This window comes from Neolamprologus multifasciatus, chromosome 18 (genome assembly GCF_963576455.1).
Source record: "Neolamprologus multifasciatus chromosome 18, fNeoMul1.2, whole genome shotgun sequence".
In the NCBI taxonomy this organism is placed as follows: Eukaryota; Metazoa; Chordata; class Actinopteri; order Cichliformes; family Cichlidae; genus Neolamprologus; species Neolamprologus multifasciatus.
The window spans coordinates 32954667-32974880 of NC_140456.1; the positions used below are offsets into that span (position 1 = coordinate 32954667).

Consider the following 20214-nt stretch of genomic DNA (forward strand, 5'->3'; position numbering starts at 1 on the left):
TAGCTGCTTTACAGCAGATCATTTAATCAGTGCTAGAATAGCATCAATATTAAGAAGACATCGATTATTTAGGTGCATCACACAGCAGCACTGTATTAGCACATTTATCAACATGTGTGTAGCGTGCTACTTTGTTTACCAACTCGTCTTAAGGTGCTCATACTGTTCCCATGTCAAGATGAAAATCACACACAGAAAGCAAACGTGTTGCAGAGAACTGTCACACAGCGAGTCAGCCCGAGGCTGTAAAGACGTCTATAAATATTCTACACGTTCAGCTCTGCGGCTCGCTCTCCAAAGGTCGGTTAGAGTCATGCGCTTTTTTGTCAAGGCTGCTCTAATATTTCGGTCCTGGTATCTTATAGTGAACTCACAAAAAATGTCATAAACAGATTTTTAAAGGATGTTCTCTGCAGATACTTTCCTCATCATGTTTGCCTGTAGATATCGGTAACCCAAAAAAACACGTTTTCCCCTCCACAGCATTATCAGATAAACACTGAAAAAGCTGACATTGCTCCTCCAGTGTGAGTGTTTTTTTGCAGCAATAATATTCCCTTTATGTGCATCTTCAGAACAGATGACTCCTGGAAAAGTGAGTCATTTGTGTAGGTTTGTGAGAAAACATAACATGTATTTTTTTCTGCAATAAATTGCTATTTTACTCGATCTTAAAGACGATGGAAGCATTAACCCAGGTGATGGAAGCATCACAGTCGGCTGTACTGAACGAGGAGTTTGCATTTAAACTGGATAGATAGAAACATACATGTATATATATATATATATATATATATAAAAAAGAAAAAAAGAATAAGAATTAAAAAAAATAAAATAAAAAATACACATGACATATAATGTAATTGCAAGGAGGTATTTCTGTAGTCTATTGATTACTAGATAGTGGAAAAGGGGTGGGATTAAATAAGCTCATGCTTCCTGCTCCTTTTTGAACATGAAAGTTATTTGTAGTTGTGGTTGCTCGTTTTCTTTTTGTTTTGCTTTGTTTATTTGTCTCTTTTAATTCTATGTTGTTGTACTTTTTTAACATGTTCAAAATAAAGATTCAATCAATCAATCAAAACTTTAACACTCTAAAGTTAAGCGTTGACACTTTGAGACAACTGGTCGGGAGAATCTGGGCAGTGGGACACCTAAAAGAGAAAAAAGCCCAAATATATGATCTGCTGTCCTCGGAGTCGGTGCTGACCTCTTTGAGGACTCGTTCAAGATTCTGCTCAGACGCTCTCCTACCTGACTTGTGAGCCAAGTAAACCATTTGCCTTTGATGCACCGTCACACGTGTCGACCCCTTGCTCACATTCCTCTTTTAAAGCAGTTTGCTCCATCTGAAAATCGAAGGAAATCTTTCAAAATAAAAATGATTCACTGAATGCAATATTTTCTGTAGATAATAACATTAATATCTTAGTTGGACCTAAAGCAACATTTATAACATTGCTTTAGTGTGCTTGCAAATTGTAGAGCGTCTGTAACTGCAGGCAATGCAGCGCGAACACCGACAAGATACCTGTGATTACAGTTTACTGCTCCGTGTTTACTGTGATGCTGTTGTGCTCGTTGGGATTCACCGTGCTCAGCTGCACAGTTTAAATAATGAGCTGCAATCTTACATCTTGCAGTTTACTTGTTCGTTCTGCACTGAATGTTTTATGACACTTATTAATAGATATTCTCTGTAAATAAACTAGTGAAAATAATATAACATTTAGTGGTGACAAATCGATGTAATACCACCCGATGCAGAGTTGGCAGTAAATACCGGAAAGGTTTTGTTGTGTCATGTAGATATAGAAAGCGGCGTGATTTACGATGTGAAACTTCATCTGCAATAAGTCTAAAATACTGTCAAAGTGCAGCTTTCTGTTAGGGATGTTTTGCTCAGGGATGCTCAGAAACATTTCTTAGTCTCAGCTCAATATATGTGTGACCTCTTTTTACTCTCCTGCCAAACCTCCTAGTTATGAGAGACAGGTAAGGTCAGGGAGTGACAGTAAAGCATGATGCCAGTCCGGCCTTTAGAGGAATAAAAAAAGAAAGGGGGAGGGGTGGAGGAGAAGGTGAAAGAGGTGAGGAGAAACTCGGAGTCATTAGACGAAAAAGACAAACGGTCGAGCCTTGTGAAGAAATGAAGCGCTCCCAAAAACGTGCTTGGAGAGTCTTAAAAATGTAAAGAAAAGATGACAGGAGAGGAAGGTGATTATAAAGAGCCAAGAATGGGTTTGACAGAGGAGATGCAGCGGAGAGGAGGTGAGCACTGTCGCAGCTGTGATACAGACGCAGCAGATCGGAGGAGGTGTGGGTGGAGGTGTCGGAGGAGATGTCGCCTGCCTCTCCGAGGAGGGGGCGGGGTGATAAATGTCTCCTGCTTGTTCAGTCACCAGGCGATTACAGACAGCCGTGGAGCAGATGTCTGCTAACTCCTGTGAGCGTGCGCGCACGTGCGTGTTTTCCAATGCAGCTGTTTTCACTCGTATCAAAGGGTTTCTTTCTGTCTGTGCGCGTTTGTTTATGCGCGCACGTCTTAAAGCACGTGTGTGGGTTTCTGCGAATGTGAGCCACAGTGTGCGTGTTAGAGAGAGTGTGTGATTCGGCAGCAGAAGGATATAGAAAAGTGTCATCCGACTCGTCGAAGCTATCGAAGTGAAACTGCTCCTGCAGCTAAAGTTGAAGTCGAAGATGAGAAACAGATTGTCCGGCTACTCCGCCACAAAACTGGTTGATTTCGAGCTTTGTCAGCACAGTTGCAGACAACTCACCTCACCAGAAAACACAGAGCCCAGCAGATATCAGTTTACGTACAACAGGATTACCACAGGATTATCTGAAAATAAAGACAAAGAAACATGCTGCTGGCACAGAGAGGTCACTAATCAAAGCAGATACTCTCAGACATGATGAGGAGTAACCCTGCTGGGCGAGAAAATGTTAAAAAGCAAAGGAGGTAAAAGTAAGCTCTCTTCATCTGCACTCAAAAGAATTTTGTGCCCAAAACGGTGAGAGTAAAGAAAAATTGGCGTTCCCAGACCAGTTGTGATTGGTCACTGGCAGTCGCAGTCAGTGTTGGTCAAGTTACTTGAAAAAAGTAATCAGTAACTAATTACTGATTACTTCCCCCAAAAAGTAATCCCGTTACTTTACTGATTACTTATTTTCAAAAGTAATTAATTACTTAGTTACTTAGTTACTTTTTAAAAACATGATTTACAACCTGAATAGGTGATAAAGTGATAGATCTTTCAGCCCAATTCTACTTTTTCTACATAATCATCATACAAAATGTAATCAAATGGAAAAGTCTCTTTTTAAAACTTGTTTTATTCGTTTTAATCTTTTAACTTTATGCATCAAGCAAAAAATTAATTATCTGCAACATTCTCTGACTGGAAGAAATTTGTTCAATATTTAAACCTATTTTCTGCACATTCCAGCACATAAAATAAAATATTTTTTGTGTTTACACTCAGTCTTTCAAATAGATGCAAGTAAAACACAGCAGAAAATAAATAAAGTCAAAGACTAGCGGTCCTGTTGCTCTATTTTCACCTGTAAAGCAGGAGTGGGGTAGGCGGAGGTTTACCCTGGTGCAGGTGTGCAGCGGTCAGTGGAAGAATCCGCGAGTTTCTCTGTGAGTTTCCCATTACGTCGTAGCTACTCGGTGCTTGCTCGGAAGTTTAGGGGTTTTTTTCGCTGTAAAAAGAAGTTTTCTTCCCACGCACAACGGACACTAATGTTTTTGTCACTTTTTATGGAATCAAACTCAAAGTAAGGTCAGTACTTCCACGCTTTAAACGCTGCACGCTCATACTCTCTCTGCACTCGATATATGATCCATTGTTGATCTGCACACAGCTGTTGTCACGAACGTCGCACTCGCTTACGTCACTGTCATGAGACATTCTCGCAAAAAAATCACGGTTTTAGTAACGCAGTAACGCAGCGTTCCTACGGGAAAGTAACGGTAATCTAATTACCGTTTTTGCAATAGTAATCCCTTACTTTACTCGTTACTTGTTACTTTACTCATTACTTGTTACTTTACTCGTTACTTGAAAAAAGTAATCGGATTACAGTAACGCGTTACTGCCCATCTCTGGTCGCAGTACAATACAAAACTTGGTATCCGTACCACAAGATAATACATCAATAGCAGGAAGATAATAATCCAAGGAAGTCTGCTAAGAAGGAGAACAAGCAACAGGATTTCTTTCCAAGTCACATTGTGAGATCTGCAGGTGAAGATTTTCAAGCAAGACAATCATGGATTTCCAGTAAGATGCTCACACAGAAACATGGATGCATACACAGCCACACACTCAAATAAGAAGGGTAGGCAGCCTTAAATCTGTTGTTTATGAGACAGCTGTGAGACATTTTCTTTGCTCAGCAAAGTGCTCGTTTAAGACAGGTCTATTTCATCAAAAGTGGAAGCCTAAAGGATATCATAGGGAATGAATAGTCTGTCTGACTCAGCTTAGGGTTTGATAACTCTGGGCATTTTCAGCTTTGAAAGACAGGATTGGGTGGATAGGGGTGTTGTTACTTATGACAGGGTCAGAAATGCAGTTTTCATGCCTCTTTCTACATATATTCTACATTCTAGACTTTCAGCTCTAACATATACTTTAGTCCACATACGGTGCCTAATATTATCTTAATCAGGGTACAAATATAGCACTTTGTTCGTGATAAAGCTGTGAACATCATGTAGGTAGGATAATTGGTGTTCATTAATGTTTTGTGAACACAGCAGGCCTTTTACGCCTGAGGCAAACCTGGAGACTAGCTAACAGCTAAAGCCAGCAAATCCTGTGCGAAGGCAAACAGTTGCCCGTTCTTGCAGCAGAGCAAATATGGTTGGGAGCCATCAGTTTGCACTGTTTAAATGCAGTGACATTTGTGCTGAAAAGGCCAAAAAAGGAGGGGGAAAAGTGCAGGGTTTGGGTGAGGTCCTGCGTGCTACTGTATATTCCACAGAGAGGGTTAGAAAAGGGAATTGAAGAAATTTGTAAAACCAGGTCAATGTTAGGTAATCCTGTATTTACCGCTGTGTGTACCTTATTGGAACATCATCGATTACTGATGTAAGTCACAAATATCAAACATGCGAAGAAAGAAAGTTCGGGCACAACCGAACAACTCTGAAGAATTCAGATGAGCCTTGAGCTCCAAATCATCCATAATTGGCGATGAGTTGGGCAGTAGGTGTCCCACTGCCCAATCAGGCTAAGCAGTTAATGTCACGGTTTGAAAAAAACCTGTGACATTATATTGATAGTTCAGCTTTAGTTCAACCCTTTAAAGCCAGTCGGAGCTGTGTAACTATTTTTAAATCCCGGTAGCTCTGCAACCACGTAAGCTAGCGCAATATTTTTTTTTGCATATGAAACCGGAGGAGTTGTACTTACATCTTATGCCATCAGCTTGTCCTCGGTCACAGTTTCCTTCCACATATAGCTTTGCAAAAACTGCATAAAAAGCACTTGCAGCGACAAAACATAATATTCCAGAAACACGCTTTGCCGATCCGATCAGCTGTTCGTAACACTTACTACGTCCATCAGCACGAACTATCGCATTTCCGCCATGACCTGCCCGAAACCGGAAGTGACGTCATTTTCGTGGAAATGTAGTTTTTTACCATCAAGGCCTCATGAGCCTATACTGGTGTTTTTAAAAGTTATCTTTGACTTCATGACTTTCTGTGTGGTTTCTGGGATGCTTAGGACTCATATTGCACTGCTGGAAATTGTTTATTTTGATGCATATGCTGCTTTTTTGCAAATTTGCATTATAATATTTATTTTCGTTTTTCCTGCAGTATATAAAAATTGGTGTATTTCAAAAATAAAACTATGAAGATACTCAAAATAAATTTCCTGTGGTGGGAAACTATTTTGTGCAACTTTTTTGTATTTACAGTTTTGAGGGATAAGCCTCTTAAATTTCTCTAACTAGAAATATATGTTAAAAAACAAAAACGATTTTAAATTTTTTGGTAGTTTATTGCATTTTTTTGCAATTTATGTAATTACTATACACTTAATGCAGACATATTATTAAAATCTGGGCTGTAATGGTTGTATTGATGTATAGCAACTTGAAATGCTCCCAAAAATGGCTCCACAGCATGTAAAAATATAATATAAGCTCTGGCGGACTTGGTTCTATGGTAGGTCTTAAAGGGTTAATTCTAACTGATGTTTGTGGTACTTGTTTTAAAGCACATATAACGTCTTGTGGTTTAATGTAAATGTTTAGACTTGAACCTGAAGAATGTAGTTTTGTCTCATGTCTCATTTACAATTTTGTTGAATTTTAAGGTTAAAGCTTTAGGAGAGGATTGGAGTTAAAGTTACATAACAGTTTAACATAACTACAATTTAGACTGGTCTTACTATTGCAATGGCACACGCATCACAGGACAAATGCCAGCAGCTGTACCCAAGCAGTGATATTTACACAATCCATTAACCTTTACCCTGTAGTTTACAATATATTCAATCCACAGTAGAACGCTTGAAATGTTCACCTTATAGTCAAAAGATCCTCAGTTCAAGTGTGGAATGAGACACGAACCCAGGCTCATACTGCTAAAGCTCGTCAGTCTCTCTGAATGAGTGAATAAGAAAAAGTGAAAAGCATATTTGTAGTATTAGCAGCGCATACAAGGAGCCGTGCACGCGCACTTTTTCTTCAACTCAAACAAACCACTCTCGAAAAGCCTCGCGTCCCTTCACCTTCACCTCCCGTCTGAAATGCACTGCTCAGTGCAGGCAGCAGGCTACTTGTGATCCATTATGTATCGTGGCCCTCCCGGTGTTATTCAGTACTTTCTAATCATGTCGTACATGATCTGTTTCAGTCTAGCCACTCGAACATCCACTCTTCTCCACAGAAATTTAATTCCGCTCTCAGCTAGTCAAGGTCGTCTCACAGATGAAATTTAAACATTTTATTCTCCTTTGCGGGAACGCACAGAGGAGGCGAGAGGAGTGGAGGAGACGCCAGCCTGGCATCATCACCGTTCTCCCTTCATCACTCTCTCTTTTTCCTGGTTTTCGCCACACAACACACAGCTGGTCCCATCTACGTGGTTTCCCTTTTCCAAGGAATCAACCTTTTGCTATTTCTTGTTTTATTTTTTCTCTCTCCGTCTTTAGAGTATAGTTTACAGCTCTGTTTCCACCTTTACTTTCTCTCCATTGCTTTACGATGAGTCGTGATCAGTGTAGTCTTAGCACATTTTTGAGGGTGGAGCACTGAACCGCCCATGACACAGCTATTTAGAGAATATAGTCATTGTTCTTTGAAGCATTGCTAGACTAGCAGTGATGTAATCCAAGAAGATATATTGTGTAGTGCATTCTGTAATAACTTATACTGTGTGCGACTTTGATATGTTGTACTGTATTAGAATATACAGGGCTGGCCTACAGTGATTTGTTTGTGTGAAGTGAGGAACTGAGCTGGGTGGAGATGAGGAACACAGTTACTGTCACAGTAGGAGTTTTATTTTATCCCCCAAAAAGTTGTAAAAATCCAAATATCACCAAAACAGTTTTACCAAAAAATGAGATGGTAGTTCTGAGCCCTTAGAAGAGGAAACAGAAATTAACTCCAGTTTTGTGCCAAAGCTGAAGCCCACAGGGGGGAGCAAACACTAACACAGTTTGTAGTTGCACACAAACCAAACAAGCAGTTGGTTTAAAGGATAGAGACAGACAATTAACACCTCAATACCCACATGACAAATCAGAGGAAATAAACATGTTATGTAAAGTTATATAGCTGCAGTTATTTTTGGTTTATTAGACCTGGGTGGAGTTAAAGTTTTGAAAGTTGCGAGATGCCACCGAGATGTCAATCACTGTGCGTCTGGCACCCGCAGAACGCTCAGAGGAGGTGTGAAGGCCAGTTCTTCGTTTAAGCGTCTCTGTCGCCGCCTGGGTCTGTTTGTTTTGTCATTTGGCACAAGCGCGATGGTCCACGTGGACCCCGTGGGCAGAGGTCTACACGTGGTCCAAAATCTAGACTCTAAATGGCAGCTGATCCACAATGACGATTATAGAACAGTGTATTTGGATAACCTTGAAGTTTGAATGAAGGTATGGGATTCTGTTTTTGTACTTTTCCTGCCAATATGTCTTTTGCTGCTGTTAATGTTTTAATGATGCATTTAATTAAAGAAATATTCTCAATAACATAAACAATGAAACAAGTGGCCAAATGCTTAGATATCAGAAATCTCAGGAAAAAATGAAACTTTGTTGCCAGTTATATGAATATACAGTCATCTAGTCACAAAAGCTGTAAATAATATATTGATTTAGTGAGATGTTGCAGTAAGTACTTATTTAGGATCCCTGCTCAGCAGAAGACCTTGCCTTGCCTGAGTGAGTGATCAGTCACTGTTTTTATGATTGACGTTGTAGCCTGAGGAGTGAAGAACCATACACAGTCATGGTACACTATTGTACTGAAGCATATAATACACAACTAAAGGACAAAATGTTACAAGAAAAAAACTAATAAAGCAGGAAAACTTCAAACATATCAACTAATCTCAACTCAGCTCTCATCTGTACTTTGTACTAAAGTGAGATAAGATGTTTTTCTATAACAGCATCATGTAAACTAAAGTTTTTGAAGCTGTGTTTACAGCAAGGCCATTGTCTTTCCAGCTCTGTTCTGATATCCACCAACTCCCCTAACTCACCAAAATAAAAAAAATTAAAATTATAAATATATATTTTAACTCAAACGTACAGTTTTTAAATTTAATGTTGCTGAAACAACAAAGTAATAAAAAAATCTATCTGATTGAGGAATCACTCATCTTTGGAAAAGAGAGTTTATTACAGAGAAATGTCTCTTTCCAAAATAAAAGCTATACTATACGCTTCTTCTGGGCTCAGCAGCATATTAAACATATCAGGTCCCCATAAGGAGAATCATGTGCTAACGGCTGTCTAAATGACTCTGTAAAGTTTGTAGCATGCGTGCTTGTTGTTTTTGTCTGCTTCCACTTGTCTTTGCACCAGGATGATGTCGGAGTAAATGTGCAGTCATATTCGTAGTGTTCCCACTAGTGCTGTCAGCATTAATCTGAAATGATGTTAACGCCACAACACAGCAAATCTCTGTTAACGAGCTACCGCGGATCGCCCCGTGCGTGGGGCTGGACGGCGTCAACACGTTAACAAGCTAACTGCGCTAACACACTAGTTCCCACCCATGTAATTGTGTGGCACATCCGACATACTGTTTTACTTTTGTCCATGACGCGCTTACCTTCAGGGTCATACGTCACATGAAGACCAAAATAGTTCCAAAGGCCAGATCTGAATGAGGGTGGGGGAGGTTCAATTTGCCATGTTGCAACGAGCTTAGCTTCTGTCTTGCTAGCTTGCGCTGCGCTCAGTGGATCTGCGCTCGACAGTGCAGTCTAGGCGGAGTAGTCGAACGCAGATCCACTGAGCGCTCAACACAGACAGCATCGTCAGAAGAAAAGTTGATAAAATAAATTAAAAATTTTGTATTGTTCGATACATATGCGTACCGAACCGAAAGCACTGTATCGAACGGTTCAATATCGATACGAGTATTGTTGCACCCCTAATATATATATATATATATATATATATATATATTATGATATATGTCCTGTTTAAAAGATAGTGTTTTAATATGGAATACATTTATTTTGAAAATCTTAAATGCTGTTATGTGTTGAATGTAGTTTGACATTACATTTCCATCCGTGTTTCCATTACTCTACATGATCGCTTGAGTTTTAGGATAAATTAGGGCTGGGCGATATGACCTAAAATTCATATCTCGATATTTTTTAGCTGGGTGGCGATATAAGATATATATCTCGATATTTTTTTTAAAGCCGTAAGTTAAGAACAAAAAGAGAGTTCTTAGTCACACTGTGTCCCAGATGTCACACAGGCATTTTTATTTACATACAGCATAATTTACATGAAGAAATTACTCAAAAATAAATTATCAGCATTTATTAAATAATCATGCTCCATAAATAAAAGAAAACAATGTTGTTTTTGTGCATAACAAAAAGCTCATAATTGTGCAGTCAAAATGTAAACTAACACACGCTGAGCATAATAACAAAGACAGATTTCCCAGCTGTTCTGTTCCCAACTTCTACTGTGTGACTAACAGCCTTGAGTTTGAAATCCTCTTTATGGCCCTTATACGCACACAATACGGTAATATTACGTTGAAGCACAGTGCGTATCACTCCGCGAGGCTCCAGACTACGGTAGCCGTAATGCTCCGACAATCCATCAAGCGCTGCAGCTCCGTAGCTTACCAAAGTCGTACTAAAACATTTTTTTGACAGATTGCTGAGCGCCGTGTACCACCTAAAATCGGTTCGCGGTCAGTAAGCACAACCAGAATTCATACATAAGGCGCGCTGTCAACTTTTGAGAAAATGAAAGGATTTTAGGCCGTGCAGCCCCTGTGGGCTGCATGTTGTTAGCGTGGTTAGCTCGTTAGCGCGGTTAGCTCGCTTAGCTCGCTAACACGTTGACGCAGTCCAGCCCCACAACTCGCTAACGGAGATTTGCCGTGTCCATCTTGTCGCTGCCTGCAGGTGAAGCTATGGGGGAGGAGGGGGAGTTGTGTTCAGTGAAGGAGAGGCGAGGCCGAGTAACGTTGCGCAGAGACAAAAGTGGACGAAAGAGAGGCAAACTTGTGGCTCCACAATTATAATTATAACGTAACATGGACTATATCGATATAAAGGATATTGTCACATCTTATATCTCGTATGAAAATATATCGATATTTTTTAAAAACTCGATATATCGCCCAGCCCTAGGCTAAATGCTTCCAGACATTACAAACATGTCTGTAACTCTGACTGAGCAGGTGCTCGCTGTCACACAGCTGCTTCCTCCCGTGGGCCGCGCTGCCTCTGCCCTGACACAAACTAATTAAAGAGAAACTGTCGTAAACGTAGCCTTTCACTCACTGGGATAAAGCCGTTTCAGTGACGGAGCAGAGAAAGTGCAATCTGCACCCACGCCTAGATATCGAAATTTTTAACATTCCTACACTTTGACGCCGCGCACCATGAAATTAAATACAGAATGAAACTTTGGTGGGAGGTGGAGAAAGTTGGGACAGAACAACAGTTCGACAACTAATCCTACAACATGAGCCAACCCAATTTTTTCAACCGCACGCTTCTTCCTGTATAAATGAGCCATTTGTGCTGCCTCTCTGCTGCTGCGAAAACCAACTGCAGTATTTATGACTTCGTTCGTCATTTTTAAACCGTTCTGTTTCCGTCGTTGTCTCTCAGTTCTTCTATTTACAGTAGAAAGGTCTGTGTTCCTCTAATGAGCAGAGAGAAAAATAAATCAATGGTGTTTTCTCTGTTTTACTGGTCCCATCACAGCTGGAAGCTGATCATTGGAACCTGATAGCAGTTCATTGAATCTGCTTCTTTCAAACAAAAACAAAACCCCTTCTTTGTTAAATCATCTGCTATGTTCAGAATATTGAAACGTGTACTTTTAGACAGATATTGATCACAGAATTGGCATTTGCTATTATTATATTTAATTCCACAGTGGATTTGTACAGACTGACAAATTGCAAGAGATTATTGGTCTCAGGCTTCTTCTTTTCATTAACTTGGGATTAGGCAAACCCTTTCTTGTACTGTGCTGGGTAGTATATGTGTGTGTTTTTATAATAGGGTGTGTGTATATGTGTGCTTTGAAGGCATTTCCCCAACTTACAATGTCTAGCTGGTGTATTATTTAATGAGGATGTGTGACAGAAATATCAGCTCCATAGGGAGACAGAAACCAGGAAGTAAAAGATATCAAGGAGAGTTGGAGACGCATCTCTAAAGTCAGCTGGGACGTCTTAGTGGCAAACCCATGACCGTCCCCAGCTTTATAATCTGCTGCAAGTCCATTTTAATTTCCAATTCAAGCTCATAATCGATCGGCGTGTGTTTTCATGCTGCTAATTGTATCTTTCAGCGTGAGATTTGTGTGCGCTCGTGTGTGCGTATGTGTTTGCAAATGAACTCCGGTAGTATTATTTTTCTTTTAGTTGTGACTGTAATGGTACTGCCTTATAAAAAGTCAACTAAACATACTCATATAAGAGATATTCTAAGGTAATTGTAACTTTTAACAGGATAATAATAATAATAATATTAAGATTCGATGAGAAGCTTCCTTGTACTCACTGGAAGGGTCAATCTGTAAGCAGGATGGTTTTCTCAGATCATGGGAGCTAATATTAGCAAACTCTAGACCAGTGTCTCCCAACCTTTTGGAGCCACTGCACATATTTCACATTAGAAAAATCACACCACCAAACAAAAATGCCACAAAAGGCATATTGATAATTTTCCCCGCGCACAAGGTATGGCGGATTTCGGCTCGGTTTGTCCCCAACACACACTACTCATGCTAGGGCCTTTATCTGGCTCCAGATTTTCTCCAGGACACAGATCAGATTGAATACTTTTTTAAAAATATATATTTATCGAGTGCTATTTCACGCTGCGTTGTCTCACTCGCAGCATGACTATATAATTTCTTCTTCGTCTGTTTTACTGGCAGTTAGCATACATTTAACTGGAGCAAGACGTTGCACTGCCCTCTAGTGGAAGAGAATGTAATTGTTCTGCCCGTTACTCCGGTACCAATCTGGTCAATCTTCCATGGCGCACCTATGTGCGGCGACACAGTGGTTGGGAAACACTGCTCTAGACAGGCAGGCTTTTCTCTAAGTGCTACTGCTAAGCTATAGTTTATTTTATTTTTATTTTATTCCTTGTTAGGTGGTCAGCACTCAGCAATCTGGTGGTTGTTTTAGATGTGTATTGTAGGTTGTATCCTATGCTCTCCTTTGTGGGTTTCCTCCTGCAGTCCAAAGATATGCAATTGACTGCAGGTGTTAATGTGAGTTTGAATGGTTGCTTCTCTGTGTCACCCCTTTAATAGGCTGGCAACCTGTCCAGGGTGTCCCTGCCTTTGGCCCTATGACAGCTGGGATAGGCTCCAGCCCCAAGAAACCCTGGATTATATAAGTGCCTTAGCTCCTTTTGTCCAATGCCTCTGGTTTGATCATGAGACGTAATAATGTGAAAATTAGATTTAAACAACAATTTCCATCTTGGGTTTCCACATCCTTCTAACATTCACTTTATTACATCTCAGAGTCACTTTTCATCCAGGTTTCCTGCAAATGTCTCTTTCCTGTATCTCTGTGCCCAACATCTAAGCTGTGACAATAAAAATGGATGACTGGCTGTGACTTCAGATTAACTTAAAAGTTCATAAATATATTACAACTTTGTTTCCACAAAACATGCCAAGTAACAAATTACTAGCAAGTGGATTTTACAAAGCAAACAGGCGGATAGTGTAAAACTGTGACACTATTTTACTTTCATTTTCACTCCAAACGAGAGATGAACTGCAAAAGAAGGAGGGAGATGGAGCTGTTTCATAAACAATAATGAAGCAGTGCATTCTCCAAAACGGCCAACATTCAGTTTTTCTCTTCTGCTATAAACGTTTCATGAATATAACACAGACACATAAAAGTAGGACGTCATGATTTCAGACCAGCATTCTCTGCTGTTACCTGTCAGGTGAGGCTTTCTGTATCAAGATATGGAAAAACGTGACCTTACCTCGAGCAATATGAAAATCTTAACAAACAACCTTCAGCTACAAATACGAATAAATCACACAGAACACATGAAAGCCCTTCATATTATGCTCATAAATGTCAACAAATGGAAGCACATCAGAAAACAGGGCGTCCCAAACACATATAAAGATTTCTAGGGTAGACAAACATGACGCAAATGCATCTGTGTATTTCTCACTGAGCAGCATTTTTCAAAAAACTCCTGCAAGTGTTTATGCTGCAAATTTAATATGTTTCAACACCACAACAAATTGCCACATAATGGAAAACCTTTTTTTTCACAGGGATATTGACAGCTGCAGGAGCACTTTGAATTAATCTGTTAAAATGTTGATGCTTTTACTGCAGCTTCCAGTTCATCAACACACACCTGATCTGCTCATGAAGCTGTGGATAACCTGCTTTAGTATTCTGGGTTCTTTTCCTTCCCAGCGTGCAGCATGTATGATGACTTGACCTGCTGTTCAGCTCATTATTGATTTTATGCTTTAAACCTGGCAGTGATTACACAGAACGCCTCACATAGGTGCTGAAATGCGGACAAATTGGCAACAGGAATTAATTAGAATGTGCTCCACGTGGTGCTTGTGGATCGGAGGAATTGCTTAGCAGATAGGTAACAGGAGACGCTCTCTTCTGTCTGGTTTGAAATCTGTGGACTGTGTGTGTGTAAACATGACTGTTAAATGTGTTTGAACAAGGTGATTAACCAATGGAGCTGGAAGTTCTTGTTCCTGGAAGCACCCAGTAGACAATACACCTCATACACCTGAAGAAACATTTCCTTGAGCAAATTCATCAGCCGTCGCACTTCAGATGTATTACATCATTTCACAGCCTTTCCGCCTATTTTGCATAATATAATTAGATTTCTGCAGTCCTTTTCATAATCAGCATACTTGGTGTGTTTCATATTCAAATATACTGCCAAGTCAGGGCTCTGTGCATGCATTTTTGCCATGCAGCACGTCTAGTCTGGCAGTTTGCTTAAACTCCAATCTGTCATCCTATTTCAACCCGGCTGAAGAATCAAATTAGAGGGTCTCGTTAAGCGTCAAACCCGAGACCCCGCAGTCGATTGTTTTCAGTTTCTTTTAACGTCTGCAGAGGTAGTTTCGTTATTGGACCTCAGGTCACCTCAAGTAATCTAAGGCTTTGATCAAATATAGTGATTGCCATTGTTTTTTAAGCACATCCTGAAATTGCAGACTGTTTAAATGATTTGCAGACATTGTTTGCATTCCCCATTTAAGAGGAGTTCACGTACAGCGAGGGTGACTTGGTTTTGTGTTTCTGAAACTTTTTAGGTGATTTTGTGTAGGTGGGCGAAGGAAAAAAAAAAATTAGCTTGTTTTCTATAGAACCGTAATTTGTGTGGAGGCGGTGCACTGTGTGAGGTCAAAAGAAAAGCTGGACTGTGACTCTGTGGTCATTAAACACGATCGTGATCTGCTACTGCAATCCCTAATGATCATCTTTTAATGTTTTATTTATTTGTTTGTTTTTACACTTCACTTATATACAGTGTTGGTCAAGTTACTTGAAAAAAGTAATCAGTAACTAATTACTGATTACTTCCCCCAAAAAGTAATCCTGTTACTTTACTGATTACTTATTTTCAAAAGTAATTAATTACTTAGTTACTTAGTTACTTTTTAAAAACACGATTTACAACCTGAATAGGTGATAAAGCGATAGATCTTTCAGCCCAATTCTACTTTTTCTGCATAATTCATCATACAAAATGTAATCAAATGGAAAAGTCTCCTTTTAAAACTTGTTTTATTAGTTTTAATCTTTTAACTTTATGCATCAAGCAAAAATTTAATTATATGCAACATTCTCTGACTGGAAGAAATTAGTTTAACATTTAAACCTATTTTCTGCACATTCCAGCACATAAAATAAAATATCTTTTTGTGTTTACACTCAGTCTTTCAAATAGATGCAAGTAAAACACAGCAGAAAATAAATAAAGTCAAAGACTAGCGGTCCTGTTGCTCTATTTTCACCTGTAAAGCAGGAGTGGGGTAGGCGGAGGTTTACCCTGGTGCAGGTGTGCAGCGGTCAGTGGAAGAATCCGCGAGTTTCTCTGTGAGTTTCCCATTACGTCGTAGCTACTCGGTGCTTGCTCGGAAGTTTAGGGGGTTTTTTCGCTGTAAAAAGAAGTTTTCTTCCCACGCACAACGGACACTAATGTTTTTGTCACTTTTTATGGAATCAAACTCAAAGTAAGGTCAGTACTTCCACGCTTTAAACGCTGCACGCTCATACTCTCTCTGCACTCGATATATGATCCATTGTTGATCTGCACACAGCTGTTGGCACGAACGTCGCACTCGCTCACGTCACTGTCATGAGACATTCTCGCAAAAAAAATCACGGTTTTAGTAACGCAGTAACACAGCGTTCCTACGGGAAAGTAACAGTAATCTAATTACCGTTTTTGCAATAGTAATCCCTTTACTCGTTACCTGAAAAAAGTAATCAGATTACAGTAACGCGTTATCTCTGACGATCAATATCATTCACTTGAGATATCAGGGCCTAAATGCTTATATATAGTGAAGCTACTACGGGGAATCACACTACTCAATCTCCTTGGGAATGCCTATGCCAGGATTCAGGAGGAGCTTGAACGCTGCACCGGCTCTTTATCCTCTCGAGGTTGTTCGAGTGTTCGTCAGAGGTTTGTCCAATCAGTCTGCATGTGCTTTGTGGACCTAGAGAAGAACAGCATTTCTAGGCACAAGGCTTCCACCGTGGTGGCCTCAGAATCTCATGTCATCTTTTCACAGATGATGTGGTTCTGTTGGCTTCATCAGGCAGTGGCCTCAAGCTCGTGCTACAGCAGTTCACAGCAGTGTGAAACGGTCAGGATGAGAATTGCCACTTCTAAGTCTGAAGCCATGGAAGGGATAAATCGCTGTCCCAAGTGAAGGAGTTCAAGAATCTCGCGGTCTGGTTCACAAGTTAGGGGAACGGGAGAATGATAGACGGATGGGGCCGCAGTGATGCAAACGCTGCACCGAGCAGAGTGCAAAAGTGAAGCTGCCAGTTTACCGGTTTACTTCAAATTTTAGTCACAAGCTTGAGCAGTGAAAACAAGAATGAGATCATTGAGACAAGTGGCAGAAAACAGATTTTTCGATAGGATGGCTGGCCTATCCTTTGGAGTTTGAGGAGTTCCATTATTCATTTAAGCAAACCTTACCCAACTACAACGGCAATGATGTTAGCATTCTACAGTTGCCAGTTGGGCTCATTTTGACTCCACATTTTGATTTTTAGCCTCCACTACAATAACTTTTCCTGGACTTTTCCTCTTTTAGGCCACCCTTATTTTTAGCCAACATTCTTCTGATTGTCTGTGAAGGTTCTCAGTCATCCAGGTCATCGTAGTCAAAGGAGCTTGCAAAGAATCTGTCTTTCAAACTCCAAAACACAGACCACAAACAACGTGGTGTATGCTGTACAGTGTAGCGAGGAATGCCCAGACCTCTACATTGGAGAGACCAAACAGCCACTTCACAAGCGCATGGCACAACATAGAAGAGCCACCTCCACGGGACAAGACTCAGCAGTCCATCTGCATCTTAACCCTCATAATGTCCTCCCGATTTTCATACACCTGGGGTGATCAGGGGTCAAAAATGTCCCCACTTCATTTGAGTGTTTTTTAAAGTATAAAGTATAAATTGTCAATCAATTCAGTGTTACATCTTAGTTTTACTTAAGACCAACACATTAACACAAAATTTACCCAACATTTTACATTTTAGGGCCACCACACCTTGTTTACAAAAAATACACCCTGTTTTTAAGCGAAAATAAAACAAGAAAATAAAATATTTAATTGTTTAGATAATTTTGACTATCTGACTAACTACAGAGTGCTGTATGTTGAACTTCAGTGAGAATTTTTTTTTTGAACCATTTAAATTTTTTAAATGGCAGCACATAATCACACCTGGGGTGCTCAGGGGTCAAAAATGTCCCCACTTCATTTGACTGTTTTTTCAAGTATAAAGTATAAATTGTCACTCAAGTCAGTGTTACACCTTAGTTTTACTTAAGACCAACACATTAACACAAAATTTACCCAATATTTTACATTTTAGGGCCACCAGACCTTGTTTACAAAAAATACACCCTGTTTTTAAGCGAAAATAAAACAAGAAAATTAAATATTTAATTGTTTAGATAATTTTGACTATCTGACTAACTACAGAGTGCTATATGTTGAACTTCAGTGAGAATTTTTTTTTTGAACCATTTAAATTTTTTAAATGGCAGCACATAATCACACCTGTGGTCCTCAGGGGTCAAAAATGTCCCCATGTCATTTGACTGTTTTTTCAAGTATAAAGTATAAATTGTCAATCAATTCAGTGTTACACCTTAGTTTTACTTAAGACCAACACATTAACACACAATTTACCCAACATTTTACATTTTAGGGCCACCACACCTTGTTTATAAAAAATACACTGTGTTTTTGAGCAAAAACAAATTGAGAAAATAAAATATTTAATTGTTTAGATAATTTTGACTATCTGACTAACTACAGAGTGCTGTATGTTGAACTTTAGTGAGAAGGTTTTTTTTGAAGCATTTATAAATTTTATATGGCAGCACATAATCACACCTGTGGTCCTCAGGGGTCAAAAATGTCCCCATCTGGTTTGATTGATACTTAATTAATATGAAGTCGATTTTTCCCCCACTTTTAATTAAAACTTAATTCAAACATTTTTAAACATTTTTTTATTCCATTTCAAATTTAAGTCTGATAAAAACCTCATAAAAAGGAATTTTTTCTTTGTTTTCGGGTAAAAAATAAATTAAATCATCAGTTATCGTGATTATCGTTTCACAACCAGAGTCGGTTGCTTTAACAGATGATCACAGACGGGTTTATGTCAAAGTTAATTTAGAAAGCTGTTTTTAAACTACTTCAAGTTTTTTTACTGGCAGCAAATAATCACATCTGTTGTCCTCTGGGCTCAAAAATGACCCCGTTTGCTTTGACTGTTTATAAAGCAAGAAGTATAAAATATCATCCATCTCTGTGTTTCAAGGTTTTATTCAACTTTATTCCAACTCGTTACCTGACAGTTTTCTATATTTTGGCATGGTGGGAACACCAGGGCATGGGTCTGAGTGAAGGCAAACTTTCATGAGGACAAAGACGTGTCCATATTTGACACAAGCACGTTTGAGCACGTTTGTGTCATGAACGATGATCATCTATTGTGTCTTTATCAAGAAATTATATCCTTTTTGTGCTTCTATAATTAATCTTGTGTCACCTTTAAAACTTCTCTACCAGACTCAGGATGTCATAAACTGGCCGTAGCGACTCTACTGGATGCACGGCAGTAAGAATCAACACACTCACATACGCCTACAGCTGCATTCGATCCATTTTTCTTCCTCTCTTGTTGTCCCTCCTTTTTTGTCATTGAGTTGGCTGCAGAGCAGCTCATCTGCTGATTGGATGGTTGTTGGTTCAATCTCTGTGTGCTCTAGTCTGGAGTTCTTACCAAGGTGTCCTTGGGCAAGTTACTGAACCCCAACTTGGTCTCTGATGCATCCATTGGCATGTAAACGTTCAAAGGCAGAATACAAGCAGAATACACTGTGTGTAATGCTTTCAGTACTCGAGTAGAAAAGCAACTGAAGGAGTATGGGACCTGGCAAATGTGCTTGGACTGTGGTAGATCGTCTTTCTCTGAGGCACATGAGAGACTCATGCATCGTCTGACACTGGGAAGGATAGAAGACCAGATCAATGTTTCCTCACATTACTGCAAATACTCCTCTGTCTCAGCTGACTCCTCTTTCCTGCTTGATTCTTTGTCTTCATCATAATTGAAATGAAAGATGTGTAGTCCTCTGACACATCTTCTATTTCAGTTTCACATTCTGAAAATTCAAGAAACTTCAAGAAGCCCAGTCACTTTCTTTCCAAGCTTCTCAGACTACCATGTCCTGGAGGCCTGAGAACCTACTTGAACATAGTTCAGATTCTTCATCACTTTTCTTCACTTCATAGCCTTCTTCCACTTCTGCAGGTGGGTGATGTGCTTTTTCAGAGAAAGGGTAACATGTGCTCTAAATATTAGCTATATTTTCATTATCTTCTAACCCTGGATCTTCCTGAACATTGATTCTTCCTCCTCATTATACTAGAGGACAATATGTGCTTTGTCCTGCTGGTCATTGCTTTGCACAACATGGTAAAAAAACGGAAGAAAAAAAAAATTAAGACGGACTTTTGCGAGATCTCGCAAAACAAACTCGGGATCTCGCAAAACAAACTCGGGATCTCGCAAAACAAACTCGGGATCTCGCAAAACAAACTCGGGATCTCGCAAAACTTTTGCGAGATCTCGCAAAAGTTTTAGCCGCATTCTTCCCATTAGCTCGAAGCTAACGGGAGGTCTCGACCTCCCGTTAGGTTCGAGCTAA

General features: G+C 39.7%; 1 protein-coding gene and 1 long non-coding RNA gene across 11 annotated transcripts in view; both read left to right on the forward strand.

The window, feature by feature from the left end:
• Positions 1 to 20214, forward strand: part of astn1 (astrotactin 1) — a 587946-nt gene that overhangs the window by 378050 nt on the left and 189682 nt on the right. The window lies entirely within an intron of this gene.
• LOC146498429 (uncharacterized) overlaps positions 1419 to 20214 on the forward strand; it is a 44210-nt gene continuing 25414 nt past the window's right edge. The window contains exon 1 of the long non-coding RNA XR_014870830.1: positions 1419 to 20185. This is a non-coding gene — a long non-coding RNA (uncharacterized LOC146498429). The remainder of the gene's footprint in view (positions 20186 to 20214) is intronic.